The sequence below is a fragment of the Podarcis gaigeae genome, assembly GCF_964106915.1.
Source record: "Podarcis gaigeae genome assembly, chromosome: 5".
Lineage (NCBI taxonomy): Eukaryota > Metazoa > Chordata > Lepidosauria > Squamata > Lacertidae > Podarcis > Podarcis gaigeae.
This window is the reverse complement of record NC_139681.1, coordinates 5,019,614-5,037,524: the sequence shown is the minus strand read 5'-3', so window position 1 is coordinate 5,037,524 and position 17,911 is coordinate 5,019,614. Positions and strand designations below refer to the sequence as shown.

Sequence of the window (17,911 nt, the reverse complement as noted above, 5' to 3'; positions counted from 1 at the left end):
CAGTTTTACTGCACATAGCCAAAGGCTGCCGCAATGTACACAGAATTATTTGACATTTAAAAGAAAATATACTGAATTGATAAAAAAAGACTTAAAACATTTATATGAGAGGAGGGATGATATTTACTCAATATATCCTCTCCTACTTTCCTAAACATTCCCACAAGAGGCGGGTGGAACACCACTCGGCTCTGAGATGCATGTTACAGAGCGACACAGGAAGGTGTCCATAAAATGGAATCTGAATACCTGGAACTAATCTGCTAAAATGTAAGAACATCCCTCCATTAGTTACACCTACATCCCTTGGAAAACAAAGCAAAAAAAAAAAATTGTCATGAAATTTCCGTGGGGTCTGAATCATAGCTGTCAACTTTTCCCTTTTCTTGCGAGGAATCATAGAATCATAGAGTTGGAAGAGACCACAAGGGCCACCGAGTCCAACCCCCTGCCAAGCAGGAAACACCATCAGAGCACTCCTGACATATGCTTGTCAAGCCTCTGCTTAAAGACCTCCAAAGAAGGAGACTCCACCACACTCCTTGGCAGCAAATTCCACTGTCGAACAGCTCTTACTGTCAGGAAGTTCTTCCTAATGTTTAGGTGGAATCTTCTTTCTTGTAGTTTGGAACCATTGCTCCGTGTCCGCTTCTCTGGAGCAGCAGAAAACAACCTTTCTCCCTCCTCTATGTGACATCCTTTTATATATTTGAACATGGCTATCATATCACCCCTTAACCTCCTCTTCTCCAGGCTAAAAATGCCCAGCTCCCTTAGCCGTTCCTCATAAGGCATCATTTCCAGGCCTTTGACCATTTTGGTTGCCCTCCTCTGGACACATTCCAGTTTGTCAGTGTCCTTCTTGAACTGTGGTGCCCAGAACTGGACACAGTACTCCAGGTGAGGTCTGACCAGAGCAGAATACAGTGGCACTATTACTTCCCTTGATCTAGATGCTATACTCCTATTGATGCAGCCCAGAATTGCATTGGCTTTTTTAGCTGCCGCGTCACACTGTTGGCTCATGTCAAGTTTGTGGTCAACCAAGACTCCTAGATCCTTTTCACTCAACCAAGACTCCCTTTAAAAAAGCGAAACGTTGACAGCTTTGGTCTGAATGCAACTGATTTGGTCTCTGAATGTTCCTCCCTGAGTCTTATGCTGTGTTGAAACTACTAAGAAAGTGAGCCAGGCAAAATAGGCTAAATCTGTTTGCAGCCAGATGGGCAGGGTATAAATTGTTATTGTTATTATTGTTATTTTCCATGGTTCTGAAATGTTGGGCCATCTTCAGGTGGACCTCAGCACTCCAGTCTGTGCAGTTCTCTCCTCACTTGCCCACCTTGAACTCTGGCTGCGCCGTAGACTTTTGAATGCCAGAACCAGCAACTCCCCACTTGCTAAGTAACGGTGGCCAGAAGACTGTGAACTTTGAGGGTTTGCAAATTCATAGAAAAACATTCATGTTGGTTATTTTTAATAATGGGGTTTTTTAAAAGGAGAAATAGAAAGGAGGGGATGAGAGAGGAAAGTTGTAACAGGAAGAAGTAAATGTAAAAGGAGCAGAGGAAAGGGAGGGTGAGGTATAAGTTATGTAGGAGAAAGGAATACGGAATAACGCGGATCGCTCTGCCCCCTGGGTGCATGGCACGTGCGCCACTCCGGGTGTCTGAGCGGCTAGCTCCACCACTGACCTTGAGGTGGAGGTGGGGTGGGGGAAGAGGAACTGAAAAGTCTTCTCAACTAAATTTCTCTGAATCGACAAGTTCTGCCTGAAACAGGAAATGAAAGTCCCAGGACCTCCAGAGTAACTGCCTATATTCACATACCCTCCAACATTTCTCCAATGAAAATAGGCCCATTCCATAATGATATTTTTACTATTTATCCCCTCCACATCTTGCTTGGTTGCCCCAACCACTCTGGGCAGCTTCCAACATATATAATATGTTAATAACATAATAAAATATTAAACACTTTGTTTAAAGACTTCGCTCTGCAGGATTGCCTTCAGACACCTCGGTGTTCAGATCCATACCCTTCAACACTTCTCCAATGAAAATAAGAACGTCCTAAAGAAAAGAGGGACATTCCGGGATCAAATCAGAAATCAGGTCTGCTTCTCTAAATCGGGTATGTCCCTGGAAAATAGCGACACTTGGAGGGTCAGTATTCAGTGTATGGAAAGCTAAACCATGGATTCCTATTTATTCATTCATTCATTCATTCATTCCCCGCCCATCTGGCTGGGTTTCCCCAGTCACTCTGGGCGGCTCCCAACAGAATATTAAAAACAGAATAAAACTTCAAACTTTTACAACTTCCCTAAACAGGGCTGCCTTCAGATGTCTTCTAAAAGTCAGATACTTGTTTATTTCCTTGACATCTGATGGGATGGCGTTCCACAGGGTGGGCGCCACTACCAAGAAGGCCCTCTGCCTGATTCCCTGTAGCTTTGCTTCTCACACTGAGGGAACTGCCAGAAGCTCCTCAGATGGGGGTGGAGACGCTCCTTCAGGTCTACTGGGCCGAGGCCATTTAGGGCTTTAAAGGTCAACACCAACACTTTGAATTGTGCTCAGAAATGTAGCAGGATTCAGGACTGGTGTTATATGCAGAGGTGTAGCAAGGCCAGGTGGTACCCGGTGCGGAAATCCCCCCCCCCCCGCCCACGACTCCAAAGCCTATAGTGAGCCGGGGGAAGGGGGGAGCTTTGCCACTTTGCCAGCAGCCCCAACAAGCCATTGGGGCCGCCACTTGCTGTAAGCTTGGGAGTCGCGGGCGGGGGGCGCACTGAATGTCACCCCCCCTTCAGGGAAGACTCCCGTCCTGTCCCCTGCCTGCCTCCTCCAGCTGGGAGCAGGGGCAACGGCGGGCAGCATGCCGAATGTCACCCCCCTCAGGATGACACGCGGGGCAGGCTGCCCCCACTGCACCCACATTGCTCTGCCTCTGGTTATATGGTCCCGGCGGCCGCTCCCAGTCACCAGTCTAGCTGCTGCATTCTGGATTAGTTGTAGTTTCTGGGTCACCTTCAAAGGTAGCCCCACGTAGAGCGCATTGCAGTATTCCAAGTGGGAGATAACTAGAGCATGCACCACTCTAGCGAGACAGTCCGCGGGCAGACAGGGTCTCAGCCTGCATACCAGATGGAGCTGGTAAACAGCTGCCCTGGACACAGAACTGACCTGTGCCTCCATGGACAGCTGTGAGTACAAAATGACTCCCAGGCTGCGCACCTGGTCCTTCAGGGGCACAGTTACCCCATTCAAGACCAGGGGGTCCTCCACACCTGTCTACCCCCTCTCCCCCCAAAACAGTACTTCTGTCTTCTCAGGATTCAACCTCAATCTGTTGGCTGCCATCCATCTTCAACCACCTCCAAACACACACAGGACATTCACCGCCTTCACTCATTTGGTTTAAAAGAGAGGGAGAGCCTTATCACTTTGGCAAAGAAATATCCCAAGAGGGATAGGAAGTCAATATAAAATGATTGTGCCAAACTCTGCCTTCCTCAATTACCATTTTGCCTCTGCCTCTGCACAGCCATGTTGTGACTGGGGGGCCTCCGTAATTTCCAGCTCTCTCAAGGGAGACGGGGAGGTCAAACGTTTGAGGACCCCTGGTTAGATGACTGAGAGTCAGCAAAACTTCAAAAGCTTTTCAATAATGGTTGCGGCAGGGGTGGGGTGGAATTTATAAGAGCCTCCTTAAGACAACAGAATTTTATTTCAAAATGTGCTGATTTGGGCTTGTCATCGAGAAAAATAACTTGATTTGTGGGGTGGGGTGGGGCTGCATATACTATGCATGAGATAATATTTTCCACCCAACCTTCCCATGAGTACAGAATTTCAATGGTATTTTTAATATGTAGCAAGGCAGAACATTTTATGAAAATATCCTTTAGTTTTGGAAAAATTGCCAGTCGTTTCCCTTAACTGAAAAAAAAATATCTTGACATATATAGGTATAGATATGCTTCGCCAAGAAGAGGACAAATCTAGTTTACCCTGGTGGGCTCCCATTTCAGCCAAATTATTTCACATATATATTGATCAGTTGTGGAAGTAAAGCATAATAATCCCAATATTTTAAAATGGTTGCAAAACAGACCACACTCCAGCATCCTAAGTGCAAATTTTAAAGTGTATAGTCAATTTCTATTAGATAAATAGGAAGACTGAGCTGAACCACAGGAGCTAATAAAAGAACTAGTCGGCTTCCAAAAAAAGATAACAGCATGATGGATCAGTCATCTACAGTGTTCATACCTGCCATGACCTATGACCACAACCTGTCCCATGGATCTGTTTTTGCTGTTTTAATACATGTCCGTGTCTCACTTTGCTGACCCTTTGCCTTTAGCTCTCTCCACACTCTTACCCCGCAATCTTTCCACTTTTACCTTCTCCCAGTCACCTTGAAAGGATGTAATTACAACAAACAAACAAATGTGGTTGTGCCCCTGGTTTGACGCACATTAGTTTGGCTTTTAACCCAGTTTTAGTATCTCAGCCCACCGACAGAAACCAAAGTCTGTAAGACAAATGCCTTGCTTTATATTGTTGTGAGTCTGGTGGGTGACTCCCCCAAACCCTAGAAATTAATAAATGGTAGTTATTTGGAGTATTGAAGGGAAGACTGCAGTTCAGTGGATAAATACAGGCTAAATTTCCTTTCCAAGCCAGGGCTTCACCTGGAATAAAGCCATTAACATGACAAAAGGTGTTGATGGCCCATCTGATAGGAATCTTGGGTCTGGGCAGAGAGAGGTTGCCAAGTTGGCAGGAACTAGGAGTCTTTGGCAAGGTGTGCTGGGGAGAAGAAGGGGAGAGATCCATCTTGGGCAGGCTGGCTGAAGGCAGGCTGACTTGGAGATGTCTTGGACTCCAGGGCTGCACTGCTGTGGGGAACCAGTCCTGCTGGAGATGACCATGCTGTAAGATCTGGACTCCTGCCATGAGGACTGAAGGTGTAAACAGCTGAATAAGCCATATTTCTTAAAGCTACAACAGTCTCTGCCATGTCTTCAATTCTCCAAAGGAGAATTCTGGAACCCCCTAAAACCTTGCTACCACTCGGTGGTGCCCCCCCCCAAAAAAAAAAATCACAGAAATGTCAGTGGCTTGTGGAAAGTTTTAACGTAGGACAGCCATTTTGGTATACAAGTGGTATATAAATTAGTAAATAAGAATAATATTTTGGGGATCTGATACAATGAAAGCATATATGGTCAGGGACATAAATTCTAGATCCACCCCAGCAATTTTTAATATTTCAAGGGGGAAATGAGGAAATGTATTGACACACACAGCCAACATTTCTGTGTGTAAGATGACATAGGGAACACAATTGCAGGGTCAAGAAGCCTTGTGGCAGTAGCGAGGAACCTACTGAGGCCTGCTGCCACACCCCTCAAAATGGCCCATGAGGCCATTTCTAGTAAACTCTGCCCAACTGCCAATCATGTGACATCATCTGATGTCACCTATGAGTCATTTCAATCAACCCTGCCATTTTCTGTGATTTCTTAGCAATGGACTTTACATATCTTACATACATACAGTGGTATCTCAGGCTACAGACACTTCAGGTTACAGACGCTTCAGGTTACAGAATCCGCTAACCCAGAAATAGTACCTTGGGTTAAGAACTTTGCTTCAGGATGAGAACAGAAATCGTGCAGCGGTGGCACCGCGGCAGCAGCAGGAGGCCCCATTAGCTAAAGGGTGCTTCAGGTTAAGAACAGTTTCAGGCTAAGAGCGGACCTCCAAAACGAATTAAGTTCTTAACCCGAAGTACCACTGTATTATGATTCTATGTACATTTTACATACAATTCCCCCTGATATGTAGGTAAAATATGGGGGGGGGATCATTAGACAATCATCCCCACTCATTTTTGCCTCTAACTCCACCCGTTATTAGTTTTTCCAGTTTGAATCCAGCCCTCAGGTGGTGTGTTTTCAAAATAACACCATGTTCAAAAATGGTCACCTAGAAACAGTGTTCAAAAGGAATTGCACCCATGAACAGATGTTTCCTTATTATAAAAATCTTTAAAGAGGGTACATTTTCAGGCTGCAGTTGCTTGGAAGCTGGTATTCTGGAGTCTGAATCAGTCAGTAATTGTGTGCAAATCTCTCTCTCTCTGTGTGTGTGTGTGTGTGTGTGTGTGTGTGTGTGTGTGTGTGTGTGTCACCCACTTATTTTCAACTGCCCATTAAACGAGAGCTCTAGATAACAAGCTGTGTCTGGACTTTTTGCTGGACTGATGTGACAAAAAAATGTTGACAAAGTCTGGATTTTGCTATGTGACTCAGATTAAATTGGTTGCCTACAAGCTAACTCTATTTGCTGCAGCTGGTGGGAAAACCAGGTGATTACAGTAATTTAGATTCTTTATTGTGTCCTGGAGATCATATGATATACGTTGTCATGGATTCATCCAATGACCTCCTTCTTTGCTGTGGTCACCCCCACCCTCCATTTTTTGCAATGACAGTGATATCAGTTGTTACATTCATTTTATCATTCTTTTTTGTGTTTTTGTAGTTTTGCAACCTTTTGATTCATACACCTGACCAGAGACTTCTCAGTCTCCCTGCTGGACAATCAGCACAGTGTAGTGGATATTGGTAGACTTCAACCCGGTATATTGAGTTTAAAATCCATCTCCATTGTCCTATTATCAGTGTTCATTTACAGCAGATAGGCTTCCTGCTACCTGATAACAAGATAACACAGCTTGCAACATGAAATCAAACAGGTAAAAATGCAATAACTATGGCAAGTAATAATTGCAGAATAAAACTTGAGAAGCTAAGAATGAAAAGTGGATTGAAGAAGATTTAACAGGCTGAAATGGATGTAAAAGACCTGGGGAAATGAAAAGAACTTGGTACAGAGATCTAAAGTCACACAACATGGTACAAAGCAAGTACCGTAGATTCCGGCATATTAGGCGACTGGGCGTATAAGACGCCCCCCAACTTTTGCTGTTCAATTTTAGAGTTTGAGAGTTTGAGCGCCGCCAGGGACACCATGGGCACCTCTCCGCTGCCTCTGCCATCGCAGCAGCAGCAGCCCAAGGCAAGGCGTTTGGCGGGTGGGGGGGCAGGTGAGCGCCATGCTCAGAAGGACTTTCCGCGTCCCTTTCTGTGGCGAGGGAGGAGGAGCGACGGCAAAAGGGGCGCCTCTGCTCACCGACTCCCTCTCCTCCTTCCCAACACGTATACCCGGCGTATAAGACGAACCCCAACTTTTGAGGTGATTTTCCAGGGATAAAAAGTTGTTTTGTACTCCGGAACATACAGTACTAGACAAGACTCTGGGGGGTGGGAGGGTAAAGGGGACCCCTGACCATTAGGTCCAGTCGTGACTGACTTTGGGGTTGCGGCGCTCATCGCGCTTTATTGGCCGAGGGAGCCGGCGTGCAGCTTCCGGGTCATGTGGCCAGCATGACTAAGCTGCTTCTGGCGAATCAGAGCAGCGCACGGAAATGCCGTTTACCTTCCCGCTGGAGCGGTATCTATTTATCTACTTGCACTTTGACGTGCTTTCAAACTGCTAGGTGGGGAGGCTATGCCATAAACCCATTGCCATTACTATCAGCAGCCATCCTGCCAGGCCAGGCAGAAAAGAGCCTCTGGAGAAAATATCAAAGTCTGGCTGGAACATGTGGGAGGGGCAATTCCCACAGGTTAGGGGTGGCTGAATTTGTCTTACACCATACTGCAGAGCTTTCCAAACTTTTTATGTTGGTGGCACACTTTTTAGACATGCATCATTTCGCAGCACATAATTCAGTTCTACTAGCAAACCAGAGGTTAAACTAACCTCTTTCCAGCCCTGGGAGGAACACAGGGAGCACAAATCAAAGTGCAGGTACTGACCTTTAAAGCCTAAACGGTCTCAGCCCAGTATACCTGAAGGATCCACCCCCATCGTTCAACCTGGACACTGAGGTCCAGCTCCAAGGGCCTTCTAGTGGTTCCCTCACTGCGAGAAGCCAAGTTACAGGGAACCAGGCAGAGGGCCTTCTTGGTAGTGGCACCCGCCCTGTGGAACGCCCTCCCATCAGATGTCAAAGAGAACAACTACGAGACTTTTAGAAGACATCTGAAGGCAGCCCTGTTTAGGTAAGCTTTTAATATCTGAAGGACTATTGTATTTTAATATTTTGTTGGAAGCGGCCCAGAGTGGCTGGGGAAACCCAGGCAGATGGGTAGGGTAGGAATAATAAATCATTATTATTATTATTTGCACAACACATCTACACACTGCAGCCGACACACAGTTTGAAAAGGTTTTTTCCTTCAATCTGGATGCCAACAGTTTGGCAGAGTCCTTTGACAAGCTGAGGTCGCAAACTAGATCATTCAACTCCTTTTGGGAAAATGGATGTGGAGCATCATCTTCAAGAACCACTTCTTCTTCTTCATGTCCTTCAACACTGGAGGCATCTTCGTCACTAATGTCAGCAAGTTCTCCGAAGATAGGCACTGAAATTTCATCACAATGAGCTACAGGACGACGTGCTGATTGAAGATCAGGATACTTGAGGCTGCTCCGGTTCTTTCTGTTGATCCCAGTCACATCAACAGTGCAGAAGTAGCAGTCAGTGACATGGTTTGTCGGCTCCCTCCAAACCATGGGAATTCCAAAGTTCAGACTCCTCTTGCCATTGGTCCACCCACGTAGAGTCTCGGTGCACACCATGTGTGGTGCCCAAGCTTTACACTTCGTGGAGTGGCTGCCCCATTAACTTAGTTTTGATCCCCCAACTTTATGCTTTGCAGCACCAATTTATGGAAGATTTCGAGGTTTTATGACTTCAAACTGATCCCTTTTCGACATAATCACCCAGAACTATCAGACCTGAATACTTCTTGTCATTAAAATAATCATTTCCAATCAAAACAATTATTCAACATGGCATTTTACCCCCACCAACTTCTTCTAAAATGCTCCACACAAGCATACACGTGAACAAAAACGTAAAGAAACGACATGTGGCCATACCTCAAAAACTTGACCTGACTGAGCAAAACCAATGTGATTTTTGGATTCAGCACATCAGATTCGTCCTAAATCAGCTGAAAAACTGCAGACAAGAAGTTTGTTGTTGACCAGTGATCTATACCCAACCTGAAATACTGTAATTTATTGAAAGTTTTTTGGGGGGCATATGTCAAAGAGTTCTCTCCTCCCCACTTATAACAATGTACAAGGATCTGCAGAGGAAAGGTGGAGATCCCTTGTCTGAGGAGATGAAGTTAAAATCAGGGTTTGGCGAGGAGGGGTTGGAGTCAGGATAGGCAAGTGGAAGAGAATCATGGTCGGGGCAGAGTTGGACAGGATTGGAGAGGGTGTGTGCAGATTATGAGGAGCTCCAAGGTCAGTCACAAAACAATAGATACTGCTTCGTGAAATGGACCACCTCTCCCAATAAGAACTGACCTGGACCCTGCCATTATCATCTAAGGCCCTTCTTTGTGTGCCTCCTACACGACAGGTCCAGAGGGCGGCAACAAGAGAACTTGTCTTTTCCACAGTGGCTCCCCACTTGTGGAATGATCTCCTCAGGAAGTCTTACCTGGGCGCCTTTCTTTCATATCTTTAGGCGATGGGCAAAAATGTTTGGCTGATTAACATTTCATGGCCTTTTTAATATGTTAAAGATGCAGCACAAATGGTACCTCACCCCCTCAAGACTATTGAAGATGTATAAAAATTTAGCGAATACTTTTTGGAGGTGTAGAGGGAGTAATGGCGACATGTATCATATGTGGTGGACATGTAGGAAGATGAAAATGTTCTGGGGCTTAATTTACAAGGAGTTGAAAAAAATGGTTGGTTTAACCTTTTTTAAAAGACCAGAGGTATTTCTGTTAAGCATTGTTGGCAGGGACGTCCTAAAGGCCTTGAGGGAGGTATTCTGATATGCAATGGCCGCAGCTCGGACTCTGGTAGCAAAGGGATGGAAGGAAGAAGAAGCCCCGACAATAACGGACTGGCATTACAAGCTACAAGAATTTGCTGAAATGGCGCAGTTAACAAATACCCTGAGAGGCAATTCAAAACAAACATTTATGGAAAAGTGGGATAGATATAAACCATATGTTCAAAAATACAGTAAAGGTTCGCTATCTATGCTAGCATTTGATTGACGCTGGAGTGAGACTGAGTTGAGAAATATGACTAAGAGCACATCTTGATATAGGAATGTATTAGATAATATGTAAAGAAATATACAGTCATAAGAGTACATTCATTTGTAAAAAAGGAATATACAATGGGATAGACAGGAACATACAGTGTGTTGGTATGTATATGATTTGGGGGAGTTTTGTTTTTGATTTATCTTTGTTCTTTCTTTTTTTGTTGTTGTTGTTTCATTTTCTTTCTGGGTATATAAAATTTGTATATAATTTTTGTATACATGTTGGAAAATATATGATAGTAAGTCCTGTAATGTAATAGGACAATATTTACCGATGTTATATAAGAATGTTAAGAAATAAATAAAATGCAAACTAAAAGAGGAAAGGAAAAAAAGAAAAGTGATGCTGCATAAATCTAAGAGGACCCAGTACAGAGTACAAAGCTAGAATCGTGGAACTGGGGGCCACACCAAAGGCCATCTAGCCCAACCCCCTGCAATGCAGGAATCACAGTTGAAGAGTCCCAGACAAATGCCCCCCCCCAACTTGCTCTGCTTCAGGACCCTTTGCCTATTGCTTCATTACAGAGACCAGAATTTTGCTTCCTCTCATATTCAAGATTTTTGTACTTGCATTGTTGTATATAAAACAGGGACTTTCCGTATTGTCTTCTAAATGGAGAAATTGATTGTTGGTCTTGTGGAGAAGTTAGCTTGCTTGTCTTCAGGGTAAATGACTTAAGAGGAATATTCATAGGAAACTGCCTTGGACAGAGTCAGACATTGACCCATCCACCTCAGCATCGTCTAAACCAGTGTTTCCCAACCTTGTGCCTCCAGCTGTTTTTGGACTACAATTCCCATCATCCCTTGCCACTGGTCTTGCTAGTCAGGGATGATGGGAGTTGTAGTTCAAAAACAGCTGGAGGCACAAGGTTGGGAAACACTGGTCTAAACAGACCAGGTTTCAGACAGGGGACATTCTCTGCCCCAGCTGGAGATGTAATCCAGGATTATCTATGAGGATGATGATATTGCAAAGCAGATTGTCTAATCCTGTGCTATGGACACCCCTAGACTTGGGGGTCTTCTACTGCATTTCAAGGGATGTTGGGATTGTCTCCCTTTGGAAATGGGGCTGAATGGAGAATGATCCGGTATAGAAACATGAACTCCAAAACAGAAGATTCATCTGCAGATGGAACAGCAGGTGCTTCAAAGTTCTGAAGAAACATGGGGGGGGGGAGTTGGGCCCAGAGTCACGGTGGATGGGTTGCCATGGGAACAATGGCCTGCCCTCCTTTGTGACATCACCTGCTTCTCCCTTAAAAGCCACCAACTACAGGTGTCCATTGTGGGTTCGTGAGGAGAGACTGAGAGAGGTGTGTAGGTGCGTTAAGAGAGATATCAGATTTGTATTTTCTTCTGATTTTGAGGAAGGCGGAGCCAGCATCAACCATGCGATCAGTTTCAGACCTTCAGGAAGAAGGAAAGTTCAGAGGACTTGTCCTTCGTGGAACAGAGTGGCTCAGGAGACTGAGAAGCATAATGCCGCTCAAAAAGAGCAGTAAAGTGGCCCCGCTCCAGCCCAAGGAGCAGCCTCCTCTGGCACCAGTTGTGACAAAGCTCTTCAAGAACTGTCGAGAGCTTGCGAAGGCAAAAGCCCGAAACCGGGCCCGTATTAAGCCAGCACCTGAAGAACAGGACATAATTGTAGAAGATCTCGAATGAGCTGCCGGCGTGACAAGTCAAGGGAAGGTGCTCCGCTTTGGAAGAATTAAAAGGGAGTAAAGGAACCACGAGGGCGATGAGATCAAGGTAACTCTCCAGCCTCTCCTGTGCTGCAGACGCTCAGGACAGAGAGATGAAGGGAACTAAGTTCCCGCAGGAGGAGTGTTCGCCTCCAGACCAGGAGAGGCGAGTCACCAGAGGATCGTGGCCGCCCTATGCCTCAGGGCAGATAAAAGCTGGCCAGCCCCAGTCCCAAGTTGCGGGAGCAACATTGTTGGTTGCTAGTTCCTGCCTGAACCCTGTCCTGCTTTCCTGCCTCCACTCCTGACCCGCCCTGGTTCCCTGCTTTTGCAAGCCTGTTCCTGACTTCACCCGACTCCCTGCCCTGCACCCAGCTTCAGCTACTTCGGACTGCCTCCACGTTGCACCTTTGACCACGGACCGGACTTGGACCTCGCCTCTCGGGTAACCCACAGGACCAGCACAACGGGGAAGGAGGGAGAAAGGATTGAAGAAAAGTGAAAATGCTGGGGACAAAAGGCTGACTGCTGTCTCACCCTTACCGTGCGAGGAAGAAACCAAAAACAATGGGGGGAAATTAGGCCCTTTGTGGATGATATCTATTTCTTTTTGTGTATCTTGTTGGTAAAAGGTAAAGGTAAAGGTACCCCTGCCCGTACGGGCCAGTCTTGACAGACTCTGGGGTTGTGCGCCCATCTCACTCAAGAGGCCAGGGGCCAGCGCTGTCCGGAGACACTTCCGGGTCACGTGGCCAGTGTGACATCGCTGCTCTGGCGAGCCAGAGCTGCACACGGAAACGCCGTTTACCTTCCCGCTGGTAAGCGGTCCCTATTTATCTACTTGCACCTGGAGGTGCTTTCGAACTGCTAGGTTGGCAGGCGCTGGGACCGAGCAGCGGGAGCGCACCCCGCCGCAGGGATTCGAACCGCCGACCTTTCGATCGGCAAGTCCTAGGCGCTGAGGCTTTAACCCACAGCGCCACCTGCGTCCCTATCTTGTTGGTGCATAAGCATAAATAAAGCAAAAATAATATGTTTGTCGGGTTGTTGGTTTGTTTGTTTTTTGTATTCACATTTTATATTCTTACGTTGTGAACCGCCCTGTGATCTTTGGATGAAGGGTGGCATAGAAATTCAATAATGAATGAATGAATGAATGAATGAATGAATGAATGAATGAATGCTCTCCCCAGGGAAACATCCATGGCACCCACACTGTCAGCCTCAGATACCAGGCTGAGAAAGATGTTTAGGTAGACTCACTAATTGATATGAGATTAATATCTGCTATGATGGTTTATTTTGTTCAATTAACTAGCACAAAATACAAAATCTAGAATCTAATATTAATGTTCTTCTTAACTATAAGGATTTTGGTGAATATATTGAAAAATTGCACAGCGCTAAAACAGACCAGTACATGACCAGTACCAATTAACTGATCAGGAATAGGCCTGCATAGCCTGTGTTCTGATATTTGCAGCCAATCTGGACATTATGTTAAATATATTTTTTAAAATTAAAAAAATGTCCAGTAGCAGCTTAGAGACCAGCTAAGTTTGTTCTTGGTATGAGCTTTCATGGGCATGCACACACGAAAGCTCATACCAAGAACCAGTGGCGTAGCGTGAGGGGTGCAGGGGGGCCGGTCGCACCAGGCGCAACATCTGGGGGTTAGGGTTAGGGGGCGCAAATCCACGGGTTAGGGGGCGCAAATTACTTGCCTTGCCCCGGGTGCTGACAACCCACGCTACGCCACTGCCAAGAACAATTCTAGTTGGTCTCTAAGGTGCTACTGGACATATATATATATATATATATATATATATATATATATATATATGCTTTCGTAGATTTTCACGGGTACAGGAATGCAGGTTTTGGTGTCCTCGGGTGTCTTCCCGTGTAAAAGTTGGGGTGTCTAGGCGACGTTTCGACGAGGTCTCACTCGTCATCTTCAGGCTGGTGCTAGAACATTGCCCAGAACATTGGAGGCTAGACACCACACCCCCTCTACAGTATTTATAGGAACTCAAACATTGAGATCCCGCTCTGTTCCAGTAACAAGAAGCCGAAAGCACCAGCCTGAAGATGACGAGTGAGACCTCGTCGAAACGTCGCCTAGACACCCCAACTTTTACACGGGAAGACACCCGAGGACACCAAAACCTGCATATATATATATATATCTACTACAGCAGACCAACACGGCTGCTTACCTGAATCTAGAACTAAGCATAAAGCATATTCAAAATGGATAGTGAACAGCACTACCTTGGCTCTTTGCAGATACAGGATCCTTTTAATTCTAGTTGCTATGCCGCTGCGTTTGCTAGCTGAGCTCTTGCTTAGTTTAGAGACACCAGGGTTTACATGCAAGGAAGTTCTCAGAATAGGACTCAGCATGCCATATCCTCCAGCATTCCCCAACATTCTTCTTTCATGCAATTTTGTAATTGAGAAGTAGAACTCGGTGCAAGCAGGAAGAGCTGAAATTTCAACTTAGGGCAGTGTTTCTCAACCTGCGGGTCCCCAAATGTTGTTGGACTACAACTCCCATCATTCCTAGCCAGCATGACCAGTGGTCAGGGATGATGGGGGTTGTAGTCCAACAACATCTGGCGACCCACAGGTTGAGAACCGCTGGATTAACGGCACTATTGGGTATTGCTGGGCACTTGCACAAGGACCCTCCCACTGCATGGTCATCATACTGAGAGTTCTTGTTGCTTGGCATCACCACCTGTTTGCTCATCCAGCTGTTTCCTTCAGTGATAGAGGGAGCAAGCAAGTGTGGACAAGGGAGAAAGAACATTTGTTGTCATCTGCTCATTCATTTCTTGCCTGTTGCCTGGACAGGTGAGTAGGCAATGGTGTCTGGAGAGCAACAGAATGAGGGGATGGACATATCATCAATCTATACCCAACCTGAAATACCGTAATTTATTAAAAGGTTTTTTTTGGGGGGGGATATGTCCAAGAGTTCTCTCTTCCCCACTTATAACAATGTATAAGGATCCGCAGGGGAAAGGTCGCCCTGTGATCTTTGGATGAAGAGTGGTATAGAAATTTAATAATGAATGTATGAATGAATGCTCTCCCCAGGGAAACATTCCTGGCACATGATTATAATCAAATAATAGATCTTATTCTAATTGCCCCCACTAAAAGCTTTGCAGTTTTTGCTATCACCTGTCACTTTCAGCACAGTGTTTTTATATAGGCATTTAATCAAGAACTATAATCTTTTATCTATACTTGAAGAGTTCAACTTATTCCACAGTCTTACTTGAGAGATTGAATCAAATGCAGCTTTCAGATCAATGAAAGCTAAGTATAGCACACCACCTGGTTTCTTAACATACATATCTATAAAATGGGCTAGTACAAAGCAATGGTCTATAGTGGATCTGCTTGTCTAAATACTGCTCGCTCTTCGGCAAGAATAGCTTCATCAGTTATCCAATCAATTATTTCAGACAGCTCAACTTGCAAACTTGTTTCTGAGCTTCTAGCACATATTAACTATATCGTAGTTTTATTTGTTTGCTTGTTTGTTTTATTTAGTTTTGGTTTATTTATATGTTATGGCCCGCAGAGCAATGAAAAGCAGATTAATAGAAAAATACATATGAATTTCTGTTAAGAAATAAAAATAACTTTTATTGTTTGCAATACAGTGGTACCTCGGTTTACAAACTTAATCCGTTCCGGAAGTCCATTCTTAAATCGAAACCATTCTTAAACTGAAGCGTGCTTTCCCTAATGAGGCCTCCCGCCACTGGTGCCATTCCACCATTTGGATTCCGTTCTTAGACTGAGGTAAGTTCTCAATCCAAGACACTATTTTTGGTTTCGCGGAGTTTGTAAACCAAATCGTTCTTAAACTGGACTGTTCTTAAACTGAGGTGCCACTGTAGTGATATATATATATATTTATTTATTTATTTGTTTATTATAACAGTATTTATATACCACTGTATCATGGATATAGATCACATCGATTTACAATATAAAAACATAAAACCAAGTTTAAAAACTAGTTAAAAACAAAAAGAAGTTAAAAACAAACAATAGACCACTGTAGGGGCTGTACTCTTAATTGCCTGCACATTAATTGCCTGTCAGAACATAAAAGTTTCCAGCAGATATTTAAAAGCTGGCACAGAAGTTGCCTGTTGAATCTCTGTTGGCAGGGTGTCCCTAGGCTGGGGAAACTAAAGGCTTGATTTGCCAAACAAGCCTCCCCAGCTTGAGGAGTGATGGTGTCAGGGATGGAGCAGGAACATCAGGCAATCCCTGATGTATCCTGGACCCAGGTTGTTCAGGGCTTTGAAATCAATTCAAGGACATTGGACCCGGCTTGGTAGCAGATGAGCAGCCGGTACAGCTGTTTTAACATTTGTGCCACTTGTTCTCGACCAGAAGCTCCCATCAGCAATCTAGCCAGAGGATTCTGGAGCATCTGAACCAGACCAAGGACAGTTCCACGTAGAGCTCATTTACAGTTATCTAGCCTCAAGGTTAAGGACGCGGGTGGCACTGTGGGTTAAACCACAGAGCCTAGGACTTGCCGATCAGAAGGTCGGCGGTTCGAATCCCCAAGACAGGGTGAGCTCCCGTTGCTCGGTCCCTGCTCCTGCCAACCTAGCAGTTCGAAAGCACGTCAAGCGCAAGTAGATAAATAAGTACCGCTCTGGCGGGAAGGTAAATGGCATTTCCATGAGCTGCTCTGGTTCACCAGAAGCAGCTTAGTCATGCTGGCCACATGACCCAGAAATTTTACACCGGCTTCCTCAGCCAGTAAAGTGAAATGAGCACCACAAGCCCAGAGTCATCCACAACTGGACCTAATGGTCGGGGTCCCTTTACCTTTACCTTTACCTAGCCTCAAGGTTGCCAATTCATGGACTGCAGTGGTCAGGCCATTCCTGTCCAGCAACAACCGTAGTTGGTGAACCAGACAAAGCTGGTCAAAGGCACTCCTAGCCTCAGAGAACACCTGAGCCTCTAGTGACAAATAGGTATCCAGGAATCCCCCCAAGTTATACACTTGCTCCTTCAGAGGGAGTGCGACCCCTTCCAACTTGCCAGTTTCCCAAACATGGGAACCTTTGACTTCCCAGACTACCACTGCATCTGGCCACCTGTTTCTCCCTATTCAGCCTCTCCCGATTCAGATATTATAGACAACCAGAGCTGTGTGATATCAGCATCCTGGTGACACTTTGCTCCCTAATGACCGCACCCAGCAGCTTCGTGTAAATAGTTTGAAAACTCACTGCTTTTCCTTGAGAGCATTTTACAAAATTATGCGTATTGTCTCTTGAAAGAGAATCTACGTAACTGATGCCCCACACATACACTAAGTATTACCACCCCAACCTTCCTCCCTCCTCTCTGCCCCCTTCTTCTCGTCGATAGCATTTCTAAAGCGATGCTTACAGTTAACGCTAAGGAAAGTCAGGCTTTGTAGAAACTTCCTTCCTTGACATAAAGTTGCTCAATGTGCCTCGGAATGTGGCTTTTGTCTGTTCCATTTTCCACAGAACTTGGAACATTTGGAAAGCTGTATCAGAACAATAAAATCCTGAATGGACGTGAACTGGCATGCTCCCAATACAAGGTGTTGTGCAGGGGGCGAGACTATCTTGGCATGTGATGAAATGGTGCGTGGAAGCTTTTGCCAAAATACAATGGTTAGTCTTCAAGCTGCCACAAGTTTTTTTGTTGACTTTGCTGCAGCAGACTAACCCAGCTACCCAGTTCAGAGGGTGTTGGAATCCTAGAAGCTAAGATCCAAAGTTGGGACAAGCACTCTTTGGTGAGAAAAACCAAGCAGAGATTTAAAGTCACATAATATGCAGCAAAGTAAAGAGTGGAAATATAGGCTGTTAGACCTTTAAAATATGCCCTTTCAGGGAGCCCCAAAATGTCCCATTCCCAAGCTATCCCACCTCCCTAGCACAGAGATAGACCAATTCTTATTT

General features: G+C 45.2%; 1 protein-coding gene and 1 long non-coding RNA gene across 9 annotated transcripts in view; one reads left to right on the top strand and one right to left on the bottom strand.

Annotated features, from left to right (window-relative positions):
• The window catches only part of A4GALT (alpha 1,4-galactosyltransferase (P1PK blood group)), a 64,073-nt gene that overhangs the window by 33,917 nt on the left and 12,245 nt on the right, over positions 1 to 17,911 (bottom strand). The window lies entirely within an intron of this gene.
• Positions 9,261 to 12,492, top strand: LOC310845296. The gene is made up of 2 exons (XR_014564625.1): positions 9,261 to 10,985; positions 11,130 to 12,492. It is a non-coding gene; the product is annotated as an uncharacterized lncRNA (long non-coding RNA).